At 41.9% G+C, this 13,548-nt stretch overlaps 1 protein-coding gene across 1 annotated transcript in view; it reads right to left on the bottom strand.

Annotated features, from left to right (window-relative positions):
- The window catches only part of LOC129709671 (disks large-associated protein 2-like), a 562,214-nt gene that overhangs the window by 384,807 nt on the left and 163,859 nt on the right, over window positions 1-13,548 (bottom strand). Inside the window, exon 2 of the mRNA XM_055656173.1 lies at window positions 6,280-6,357. The gene's annotated coding sequence lies outside the window, so the exon portion shown is untranslated. The remainder of the gene's footprint in view (window positions 1-6,279; window positions 6,358-13,548) is intronic.

Here is a 13,548-nt window from a genome sequence, read left to right as displayed (position 1 = left end):
GGTCTCGTACTAGTAGGATGAGGAACAGCTTCTACAATAATACCATCACATTGCTGAACTCGGAGTCCCGCCGATAGACTTCTCCAGTCTCTCCGTCCACATTGTTTGATTATTCTGTATTTTTATTTCTATATTGCACTATACTACGGACTGACGCTAAACTGCATTTCGTTGTACCCATACTTGTATTTGTGCAATGACATTAAAGTTGAATTGAATTGAATTGTTATTTTCCTGAAATGTCTGCATAAAATTTGCATACACATTTATTTAAAAAAGCTCAATTAACAGCTCACTTTAATGTATTGCAGCAACAGTAAACTCTATGTCTGAGGGCTATTTGATAAGAATAGAAGCTGAACATAGCAATTACCCACAAAGAAGACCAAATCTTAATGAATGTGTTAACTTAATGAGAGCCACACAATCCTGATATTTTCAAAATATTGCAACAGGCCATGCTTAGTCTATTATTTGCTACAATAAACAGAACTGCTGATCAGAAATTGGTAATTTGCTTTTAGGATGTTTTTAGGACCTTTAAGAAATTAGCTCTTAATTCATTGTGGCCTATATTCTAATACAGGTAAACAATTGGGATTTGTGCTAAATTATGCAAAAATTCTGATTTTATTTGATGGAATTATAGGCATTTTTTATTGGAAAAGAGGCCATTTTCAGCTCATCTTGGCCATTCAGCCCACCTTGCCCATGCTGGCCAGAAACGGAACTATTTAAGTTACTCCCACTTCCCACCTTCTGGTTTTAGACTTGAGTCCATCCAGGTACCTTGTAGATAGTGACCTCCAGATCTCCATACAACTTTGGTGGGAAATGTTGCCCTTTAGTTATTAACCTCGCTCTTAAGGGAAATAAGTCATCCCTACTTAGCTTGACGAACCTTTCCTAAAATTATGTACATCGATTAAACGTCGCCTCACATTCTTTGTTCAAAAGAAACCAATCTCAGCAAATTTATTTCTCCTTTTACCAATTCTCCAGCTCTGACAATGACAATAGGTTTCTCAAAACACTGAACATAAGGTGATACAAGATTATACATGATTACAATCAAGTTATCCATACTGCACAGATAAAGGATAAAGGGTACAACATTTAGTGCAAAAAGTCCAATTTTATCTGATTAAAGATAGTTCAAAGGTCTTCAGTGGGGAAGGGAAGTTAGGACTGCAAGCTGATGAGAGGACTATTCAGTTGCCTGATGAATGCTGGGAAGAAACTGTCCGCAAATCTGGAGGTATGTGTTTTTAAACTTCTGGACCTCTTGCCTGATGGGAGAGGGGTGAAAAGGAAGTGACTCAGGTGAGACTGGTCCTTGATTATGCTGTAGGCTGACAGAGTAACAGTGATAATTGCTTCACGTCTTAGGCCACTCATACATGATTTGCCATTCTAAACATAAAGTATATTCATTGTATCACCTATAACCCCTGTAATGTGATCGCTCAATGGAAAGAAAGTATTCTATCAATGTTATTATTTTGCAAATAAACTGGATTTATTTACATATTTCAACAGCACGTATTGCTTTATCATTTCCAGTGAAGGTCACTCCCTCTCCTATTCTTCCAGCTCACCTCCAGCAGAAAATGCAGAAGCTTGAAAGAGCGCACTAACAAACTAAGGAACAGCTTCATGCCCTCTATTATCAGCCTTCTGAATGATTCTTCCATCAGCCAGGGTACCGTCTTATTCACCTCTTCCCCATTATGAACAATAGACTTTGACTATGGAACTGATGCGCAGCAATGCTGAGAACTATATTCTGCACTCTGCATCTTCTCCTTTGCTCTATCTGTTGTCCTGGAATTTAACTTGCTTGTATGGCATATCTGATCTGTTTGCATATTAGGCAAAACATAGCTTTTCACTTTACCTCGGTACTTATGACAATAGTAAACCTAAACCTTAAAGCTAAACCTAACCTGCACAATAAGTCATCCTGTCTTTCGAATTACACAAAAATAAAAAATGAAGGCCTTGCAAGGAAAATGTAATTGCATAGAGTTTATTATTAAAGTAGACATCCTTATTAAGTTAATCCAAGTTAGTCTGGAGCCACTAAACATCTTAACTACAAGAAAAGGGTTGGAAATATTTAGCAGGTCAGACAGCTGAGGAAAAAGAGAAACATGAATTAATGTTTCAGCTAGATGAGCTTTCACCAATCTGTTTCTCCCTCATTACTAAGGTTCAAGGTTCCCACCTCCCTTAAAACGACATCCATAATACCAGTGCCCATTAAGAGCAACATCTCTGGAGAGAAGGAATTGGTGATGTTTCGGGTCGAGACCCTTCTTGTCTGAAGTTAATACAGCTTTTTGTGTCTATCTTAGGTTTAAACCAACATCTGCAGTTCCTTCTTACCCATAAATAGCAAGGTGACTTGCCTCAATGACTACTGACTGGTGGCATTAACATCTGTTTGAGGAAGTGTTTTGAGGAGTTGGTTTTGATGTACAAGAACTCCTGCCTTAGTAACGAGCTGGACTACAATTTGCCTGCAGCCACAACCATTTAATAGTGCATGCGATCTCGACGGCTCCTTCCACTGGCCATTCGGACAATCAAAATACACGTGTCAAAATGTAGTTCATCAACTATGGCTTGGTGTTCAACACTATCACCCCCTCCAGACCTATCATTAAACTCAGAGAACTGGGCCTCTGCTTATCCTTATGGAACTGGATCCATGATTTTCTCACTGTCCGACCACAATCCGCACAGGAACACCTCAAGGCTGTGTGCTCAGTCCCCTGTTCTACCCTGTCTACACCCTTGAGTGTGTAGCCAGAAACTGCTTCAATGCCATCACCAATGATATTACCGTTTTTGGACTAACAATGGATTATGATGAGTGAGGTTTAAGGAGGGACATTAATAACCTGATTGAATGGTGCCAGAAGAACAATTTGCTCTCCATGTTAGTAGGACTTCAGGAAGGGAAAGTCTCTAGGGATCCGCGGGCTCCCGGCGCCGCTGTCCCCAGAACCCGCAACGCCTCCGTCAGCACAGCCTCCGACTCGCAGAAGCAGCGCAGCAGTCAGCCCAGGATCTATGAACCTGTCTTCATTGATACGATTGGTGGAGAGGGAATCAACAGCTTCACGTTCCTGGGAGTGTATACCTCTGAAGATCTGTCTCTTGTCGAGCACATTGATGCAGTCATGAAGAAAGGCTCATCAACACCTCTGTGAAGATTGGGGAATTTTGAATGTTACTAAACACCACATCGGACTTCTACAGATGTAGCGCAGTATACCTCTGAAGATCTGTCTCTTGTCGAGCACATTGATGCAGTCATGAAGAAGGCTCATCAACACCTCTGTGAAGATTGGGGAATTTTGAATGTTACTAAACACCACATCGGACTTCTACAGATGTAGCGCAGTGGGCATACTGACTGGTTGCATCATGATCTGGATTGGTAACTCAAATGCCCAAAGACTGAAGGAGCCTTCACGAAGTGGTAGTCCATCACAGGTATGGTATCACACCATTGAAGTGATCTACAGGAGGCGCTGCCCCTAAAAGGCAGCTAATATCATCAAAGACCCACACCACTAACCACACTCATCTCGCTAAGTAGGAAGAAGGTACAGGAGCTTGAGAACTGTAACCTCCAGGTTCACGAACAGCTTCTTCCCAGCAACCATCAAGCTCTTGAATCTTGCACAACACTAAGCACAACTCTAACTTAGCACGATCTACTATGGACTTGTTTTGGTTGCAGTACATACTTCAATTTTATACTACTATGGTCAAGTTATTTAGTATTCCTGATTATTAATTTATTCAGTTTAGTTCAGTTTAGAGATGCATCATGGAAACAGGCCCTTTGGCCCACCAAGTGCTTGCCGACCAGCGATCCCTGCACATTAACACTATCCTACACACACTGAGGATAGTTTACGCATACACCAAGCCAATTAACCTACGTACCTATACGTCATGTCATGTCATGTCATATATGATAATAAAGTATCAATCAATCCTTTAATTTTCACCCGAGATGCTCCCTGATGTGCTGAGTTATTCCAGCATTTTGTGTCAATATTTGCCGAACAACAAAAATGGTTTAAGTCAAAACTAAGTCAAGGTGAATGTAACAGGTTTTGTATTGAAATATCCGAGACAGCTGTGCGCCTTCAGAAACTCAAGGATCTGCTGATGTTTGTCTGGTGTTCCTGACACACTAATAATAATCAATGAGGTCCATCATCACCAACAGCTGGGCCCCCTTCCTTGCATCTGCTGCTACAATGGATCCTTGGAAATGAAGGTCACACTAATGAGGTTTTTATAAAGGGCATTCAGAGCCATGGCTTTATAAATAGAGACATGGAATTTAAAAGGAGGCAGTTGCATCATTCTTTTATAAATCATTCGTCGGGGACTTAGTAAAACATGATCACATTTAGGGAGTTTCAATTTCTTAGAATGGGTGCAGTTAAGATTATCAAAAGAAAAAGACCATGAATGGAGGATTTTCAATTGATTTGGGAGACCAGGATAGATATATTCTCATTGCAGTAGAAAAGGTTAAGAGAGATTTAATTCAGATATTCACAATAATCAGAGGTTTGATAAACAAAAGGACAACTAAACAGAAGGAGTGTTAATCAGTTTACTGAGATTCATGGAGTCATGGAGTCCTACAGCGTGGAAACAAGCCCTTCAGCCCAACTTGCCCATACCGGCCAGTAAGTCCCATCTATGTTAATCTCACCTGCCTGTGTTTGGCCCATATCACTCTAAACCGGTCATATACCTAGCTAAATGTTTCTTTACCATTGCAATAGTACCTGCCACAACTACCTCCTCCGGAAGCTTGTCCCATACGCCCACCACCCTTTGTATGAAAAAGTTACCCCTCAGGTTCATATTAAATCTTTTCCCCCTCACCTTAAACCTATATCCAGATTCAATGCAAAGAAATCAGAGGAGAGGCGATGTTTCTCTTGCAGCGAATCATTGTGTCTGGAATGTTGGTCTGAACACTTGATGGAAGCAATTCCTGAATGACTTTCAAAAGGGAATTGGATACTTAATTTGTAAATTAGAAAATTAAGGGGTGTGATGAAGGAGCAATGTAGTGTGGGGATGGGCAATGCTGCAGGGACAATGGTGCAGTTTAACAAGTTGCAGGTTTAGAGGGGATCCAAGGAAGAATTTTTCACCCGGTATGCAATTGAAATCTAGAACACTCTGCCTGAGAAGATGGTAGAGACAGAAACTCACACAACTTTTAAGATGCATCAGGGATGGCACATTGGCACAGCGGTAGAGTTACTGCTTTACAGCACCAGAGACCCCCGTTCGATCTTGATTACGGGTGCTGTCTGTACGGAATTTGTACAAACTCCCTGTGACCAGGTGGGTTTCCTCTGGGCGCTCTGGTTTCCTCCCACACCCCAAAGACGTACAAGTGTCTTGGTTAATTGGCTTTGATAACATTTATAATTTATCCCTAGTGTGTAGGACAGTGCAATGTACGGGGTGATCGCTGGTCGGTGCGGAATGGTGTGCTGGACGGCTTGTTTCCACACTGTATCCCAAATGTCTAAAGTACCTCGACAAAGCCCTACAACTTGTCTTTTTAACTTATTTCACTGGATGGGCACGCACTTGGTTTAATAACTCAGCCAATGTTTCTATAAATGGATTTCAATATAGACTAAAATTAGTGGTATGTCCAATGCCATCAATTTCCAAACATGTATCTCTTTACAGCTGCCTCCAAAATGGAAGGAGATTTACAGAAGCATCTGAAGTAGCCAGAATTCAGAATTAATACAGAAAATAATGGAGGTACTCAGAAGTTCTAACAGTGTTTATGGAGAATGATATCCATAGCGGCTGTCACTCTACTAAACAACGTACCTCGGTGACTGCCAATCACCCCCCCCGGACACTTATTATTTATTTTTTTATTCAAATCGTTTGCTATGTCGCTCTTCAAGGGAGATGCTAAATGCATTTCGTTGTCTCTGTACTGTACTGACAATGACAATGACAATTAAAATTGAATCTGAATCTGAATCCGAATCTGAATCTGAAACAGAGTCAACATTTCAGATCAATAATCTTTCAATTTTGATGCAGGTCCCTGAAACACTAATTCTGTTTTTTTTTCCCCCACAGGTGCTGTCTGGCCTTCTGAATACCTCCATTGTTTCAAATACAACAGGAAAACTGGTGATGGTATCAATGAAAAAAATAGCATGAAATATTGATAATATGACAAAATTGAATTACCTTCAATGGATGAAATCCCAGCGTGCTGTAGGAATCATTTCATGTTAATTTATCTCCCCTTGTATTCAGTCTGCGTTGCTGAAATAAAATATTAAAAATAATCAGAAGTAGAAAGACATACTTAGAAGGTAATCTAATTGTTTCAATTTTTCACAGGGCATCATTCATGAAAAATCTTCCCTTAAATTCATCCACACTCAATAACATAAAACAATTTGTATGGTAGTAGCTTGTAATATTCAGCTTCTGAAACTCAGTTCCATTGAAGTTAATGAAATGAATTTCTGAGATGGAGAACAATGTGCTAAGGCTATTACAGGGTCCCCTCAATGCTAAAAACTAGTATAGTGACAGGAATCCTGAAATGATCAAGCAAGGCATTCTGCAGAGGACCATTATGCTGCCCTTGTCAGCAATGGGCCAGCGTAAGAGAAAATATCAGCATTTACTTAGAATTATAATCTACATCAAGGAGGCACGGTAGCACAGCAGTAGAGTTGCTGCCTTACGAGGCCCAGGCTTGATCCTGACTACGGATGCTGTCTGTATGGAGTTTGTACATTCTTCCCGTAACTGCATGGATTTCTTTCGGGTGTGACGGTTTCCTCTCACACTCCAAAGGCGTACAGGTTTGTAGGTTTTTTGGCATCAGTAAAAATTGTAAATGATCCCTAGTGTGTAGTCAGTGCTAGTGTACGGGGATCACTGGTCCGCGCGGACTCGGTGGGCCGATGGACCCGTTTCTGCGCTGAATCTCTAAACAACATCTCTGGAGAACATGACTAGGTGATGCTTCGGGTCGGGATCCATCTTTAATGGACCTTGCTACAGCACACTGATGACGCTCTGGTTGTGGGCCAGCCACTGTTATCTTCAGTAGCACCTGAAGTCAGGTAATGCAAGGGATATTGGTGATGGGAGCAAAGAGTGGTTGGTGGGGGTGTAAGGACAAGTGATGTTTGTCAAAAGGATGGGGGAAGGAGGTTCGGACATGAATCAATGGCTGATTCTGGGATGAAAAGGTAAATGACCAAGGGTTCTGACCGATAGTTTGGGCCATTGGGAGTCTGGGATGCTGGACCATGGGGGACATCATGGACTAGGTCCTTCCAGGGATTGGAGGGTCAGGGATAAGGGCCAGGGCCTCATAGGATAGATAGGGGTAGAAATCAGGCAGAGCAGCAGTTATTGGTAGAGAGGGACTTGGTGCCTTGTAGAGGTAGTTGGTGCATGGGATCACAAGATGTGGAAAGAACCTGCCTTTCTCAACAAGTTTGGCCCAGAAAGGTGCAACCAAAGTGAAACTTGGGCTAATTTCCTTCATTTGAAGCATTCCATGAGAATGACATCATTCCATGCATGAGGATTGAATCAAGCATAAATGGATGATATACCCAGTTAAACTTCCAGAGGGCACAAAGTTAACTCTCCAGGTAAAGTTCATTTTAAAAGATGTGACATTGAAAATATTAACAGACGGCATTTTATTCTTCAGTTACAATAAACCTTCAATATAAGGTTTATGCAGGAAGGTTGTTCCCGATGTTGGGGAAGTCCAGGTTAAGGGGTCGCAGCTTAATACAATTACAATACAATACAATTTATTTGTTGTCATTTGAACCTCATTGAGGTTCAAACGAAATTTGGTTTCTGCAGTCATACACACGGAAAAGAACCAAGACACAACACAATTTACACAAACATTCATCACAGCGCATCTCCTCCTCGCTGTGATGGAAGGCAAAGTCTAATCTCTCCCCTGCTCCCCATTCTCCTCCCGATGTCAGAGTCAAAGCCCCCGGCGGACGATGGTAAGTGTCCCGCGGTCATTAAAGCTGCGCCGGGCGATGCAAGGCCACGCTCCGGGTCTTGGTGTTGGAGCCCCCGGCGGGCACTAGCCACTCACTAGCCACCACAGCTCCACCCGCTCCGAACTCAGCCAGCTCCACGATGGTAAGTAGGTCCGCAGCTCCGCGACTGGAGCCTCAGGTCGTTCCGGTTGGAGGCCGCTCCACGGTGCTTGGCCCCAACGACAACAGAGACCCGACAGAAAAAAGGTCGGGTTCTCCTTACAGGGAAAAGATTTTAGAAGTTTCCCCACCCCCCGCCCCCCACACACATACCCAGTTAAAAATAAAAATATAAACTCCATTCAAACGAGACAAAAAATAATAAAAAGACAGACGGACTGCAGAGGCCGCTGCGACGTGAGTCGCGCCGCCCACCTGAGGGGAAATCCTTTAGGACCAAGATGAGAAAAACATTTTTCACACAGTGAGTGGTGAATCTCTGGAACTCTCTGCCACAGAAGGTAGTTGAGGCCAGTTCATTGGCTATATTTAAGAGGGGGTTAGATGTGGCCCTTGTGGCTAAAGGGATCAGGGGGTATGGAGAGAAGGCAGGTATGGGATACTGAGTTGGATGATCAGCCATGACCATATTGAATGGCGGTGCAGGCTCGAAGGGCCGAATTGTCTACTCCTGCACCTATTTTCTATGTTTCTATGTAAATCAATTTGTTACATAAGATCAGGATGATTTGAGGATTCAACATTCGAATTGAAAATTAATTTTGCTATTAAAAAGGCATGCTAACTCAAATAAAACCATAGTGTGCTTTCTGAATTATTCACCACCAAAAGTGCAGGATTTCACTGATATGATATTAGAAATGTTCACTTTATCACAGTTAAAGTTTTTCTATCAATATCCGTACCTTGAGTGCTTTAAAGAAAAAATGATCACGAGTATCAGAGTTTTGTAAACTCCGTTTATAATAAAATTTAAGAAGAATGGAGAAAGAAATCTGCAACATCAGAATCAAACATCCAAGAAGCAATAAGCAAATTAAATGTCTCCAAAAAGGTTTCACAGTATAAATATAAGGTTCAGTAATGTACGTCACTGACTATTGCAAACTGCTACAAATAGCTTTTTCATAATCCTGGCAAAAAGAAGTGAATGAAACGTCTAAAAATATCAGATGCATTTACCCCGATTAAATGAAATAAGCCCCGAGTACAAGGGAATCGGGTCTATTGGACAAGATAGTGAGCAGAGATATACGTGGCACCCAGCAAGATGCACATGTCCAACATGGAGCGTCTTGGTGCTTAGCAACCATATATATCAGACTGCTTCACTGGTACAGTCATGCATTGCACTGCCTCTGTGGAAATGAACATCCAGCATAATCTGTCTCTTAAAAAAGGTGCAAGATTGCCAAGAGTCTTTCACATGTAAATATAAAATGATATAAAACATATAAAATTATTATTTGGACAGGCTAAATGTACGAAACATGTTCCCGATGTTGGGGGAATCCAGAACCACGGGTCACGGTTTAATAATAAAGGGTAGGCCATTTAGGACTGAGATGAGGAAAAACTTTTTCACCCAGAGATTTGTGAATACGTGGAATTCTCCGCCACAGAATGCAGTGGAGGCCAATTCACTGGATGTATTCAAGCAAGAGTTAGATATAGCTCTTAGGGCTAACGGAATCAAGGGATATGGGGCGAAAGCAGGTACGGGATACTGATTCTGGATGATCAGCCATGATCATATTGAATGGCGGTGCTGGCTCAAAGGGCCGAATGGCTTACTCCTGCACCTATTTTCTATGTTTCAATGTTTCTAAATGGTATTAGGATCGATTTATTTTCAACCACAGCCATTGAACACAAAGCTGCACACTCCAAAAGAAAGTACATGTCATGCTTCCCCAAAACCACCTTCTACCACAGTCAGAAAGTACATCATCACCAAGTGAAATCTCTGCCCAATTGATATAATATATGTTAGTCCCCTGCACCCTTTGTGTTACAGTCTTTATAAGCATCAAATCGGAAGTGTTAAATCTGCTCTATGAGCAAACTTAGGCTGCCTCCTAAATTCAATCCGTTGATTCATTGCATTGAATCTTGAAGGCAGAATGAAATGCGCTGATGCAAGTGAATGGGGATGAATTTGTAACCATTGTATTTTATTACTGAATTTCAAACCATCTGAGAATAAATGTTGTTATCTTATTTCTCCCTGCTCTGGGTTTACTTTGATCAAGTGGCGCTTTTGTTGAAATAATATGACCATGCTCCAATTAATAACAGCAGGCGACAAGAGAGTGGATAGAAGAAAATCAATGCAGCAACCAGTTTATTATGCAACCTGTTACAAATTAGGAAGGATAAGAACAGCAAGGTAAGGGATTCATGGATGACCAAGTAGGTTGTAAACATGGCCAGGAAACATATGTCAGCTTTATGAAAGTGATATCTTATGACACACACACACACACTGTTGGAGACAGTGAGGAATGCTGTCAGAAGATACAACGGGATAAAGTTCAGCTGCAAAAATGGGCGGAGAAATGGCAGATCGCATTTAACCCATGCAAGTGTAAAGTCTTGAACTTTGGGAGGTTGCCTTTAAGGAGAGAGTAAACACTTAATGGCAATACCCTTAGCTGGATTGAAATGCAGAGAGCACTGAGAGTCCAAGTTCATCGTTTTTTTAAAGATGGCAGCACAGGTGGATCGGGTGGTAAACAAGACATATCATACTCTTACCTTCATGCTACGGGTCTTGCATATAAGAGTCAGGCAGTTATTGTGAATCATTATAGAACTTCGGTTAGGCTGCATTTAAAGTGTTGAATGCAATTCTGGGTGCCCCATTACAGGAACAATGTGGATGCTTTAGAAAGGGTGCAAAGGAGGTTTACCCAAATGCTGTCTGGATTAGAGGGTTACAGCTTCAGGGAGAGGCTAGATAGACTTGAATTGGTTCCCCTGGAACATCAGAATTGAGGGAGACCTGATAGTTGCATACTAATTTTGAGAGGCATAGATAGGGTAGATGGTTATAACCTTAAAACTAGAGAGCATAGCTATAAGGTGAGGGGAAAGGTTTAATGGAGATGTGTGGGGCAAGTTTTCTTTTTACACTTAGTGTGGTAGGCAAGGCAAGGCAAGGCAAGGCAACTTTATTTATATAGCACATTTCATACACGAGGCAGACTCAAAGTACTTCACATAAAAACATGTCATACAATAAAATGAAATAATAAAATGAAATGAAGTAGGGGCCTGGAATGCATTGCCAGGGGTGGTGGTGATGGTGGAGATGCAATCATGGCATTCAAGAGGCTTTTAGATTGGCACCTGGAAGTGCAGGCAATAGAAGGATATGGATCAGGTACAGGCAGAAGAGATCAGTTTAAACTAGGCTCATGTACGGCACAAACGTTGTGTGCTGAAGGGCCAGTTCCTGGGCTGTACTGTTCTAGGTTGCAAGTTCGATGACTGCAAAGAGGAATGTGTGACAATTGACACTAGGTGCAGGAGTAGGCCATTCGGCCCTTTGAGCCAGCACCGCCATTCAATGTGATCATGGCTGATCATCCTCAATCAGTACCTCGTTCCTGCCTTCACCCATATCCCCTGACTCTGCTATTTTTAAGAGCCCTATATAGCTCTCTCTTGAAAGCATCCAGAGAACCTGCATCCACCACCCTCTGAGGAAGAGAATTCCACAGACTCACCACTCTCCGTGAGAAAAAGTGTTTAATTGTCTCAGTTCTAAATGGCTTACTCCTTATTCTTAAACTGTGACCCCTGGTTCTGGACTCCCCCAGCATCGGGAACATGTTTCCTGGCTGTAGCGTGTCCAAGCCCTGAACAATCTTATATGTTTCAATGAGATACCCTCTCATCCTTCTAAACTCCAGAGTGTGCAAGCCCAGCTGCTCCATTCTCTCAGCATATGACAGTCCCGCCATCCAGGGAATTAACCTTGTAAACCTACGCTGCACTCCCTCAATAGCAAGAATGTCCTTCCTCAAATTAAGGGACCAAAACTGCACACAATACTCCAGGTTTGGTCTCACTAGGGCTCTGACCAACTGCAGAAGGACCTCTTTGCTCCTATATTCGATTCTTCTTGTTATAAAGGCCAACATGCCATTCCCTTTCTTCACTGCCTGCTGTACCTGCATGCTTACTTTTATAGACTGATGTACAAGGACCCCCAGATCCCATTGTATTTCACCTTTTCCCAACTTGACGCCATTTAGATAGTAATCTGCCTTCCTGTTTTTGCTACCAAAGTGGATAACCTCACATTTATCCACATTAAACTTAATCTGCCACGCATCTGCCCACTACCCCAACCTCTCCAAGTCACCCTGCATTCTCCTAGCATCCTCCTCACAGTTCACACTGCCACCCAGCTTTGTGTCATCTGCAAATTTGCTAATGTTACTTTGAATCCCTTCATTCCAAATAATTGATGTATATTGCCATTCTGAAAGGGACCTGTTAATCCCTACTCTTTGTTTCCTGTCTGCCAACCACTTCTCTATCCATGTCAGCACTCTACCCCCAATACCATGTGCCCTAATTTTGCCCACTGATCCCCTATGTGGGACCTTATCAAATGCTTTCTGAAAGTCCAGGTACACTACACCCACTGGCTCTCCCTTGTCCATTTTCCTAGTTACATCTTCAAAAAATTCCAGAAGATTAGTCAAGCATGATTTCCTCTTCGTAAATCCATGCTGACTCGGACCGATCCTGTTACTGCTATCCAAATTGGGTGCATTTGTGTTTGGGGTCGAACAACTATGGTTACCTCCCATTCAGAGGAGGTTGATTACAATTTAAACATTGATACATTCCTTAAAAGATTAACAAAACTACCAATAAGGGAAGATAGACACAGAATGCTGGATTAACTAAGTGGGTCAGAAAGCATCCCTGGAGAAAAGGAATAGGTGACATTTTAGGTTGAGACTCTTCATTGGACCGTGAGTGGGAAAATTCTCAATAAAGGAAGATGGAAACTTGATTTGTCTGCTCATCCAAAGAAAATGTTGTAAGCCTGAAGGGTTCTATTAGCAACAATGCTGGGGTGGTAAATTGCAACCTTCACGTGGTCCGCCCTTTCGACTAATGCAATCAACTCGACGTGCACAAACGGAAGATCAAATAGAACAAGTTGTCCAACAACTTTAGGCTGTGCACGCCAACGAAAGAAGAAGAAGCAACAATGCTAAGTTGTGCGCTCTTTGGACTTGGCTATGAAATGCTGCTCATACTGACAAAAGCCTTTCACCTGATGCTGTTAATGAATTCCAAACAATTTGATTCTGATTACTTTGTTAAAATCAAAAACAACTCACAGGAAGCAAAAAATTAAGAAGTTTCCTACAGAAACAGGTACTGCCCATCATGAAAAATGCCCATATGCATGCAGTATCTCTTGGACATC

The sequence above is a fragment of the Leucoraja erinacea genome, chromosome 26, assembly GCF_028641065.1.
Source record: "Leucoraja erinacea ecotype New England chromosome 26, Leri_hhj_1, whole genome shotgun sequence".
Classification (NCBI taxonomy): domain Eukaryota; kingdom Metazoa; phylum Chordata; class Chondrichthyes; order Rajiformes; family Rajidae; genus Leucoraja; species Leucoraja erinaceus.
Note: the sequence above shows the minus strand (reverse complement) of the source record. Positions and strands in the feature narration are given on the sequence as shown.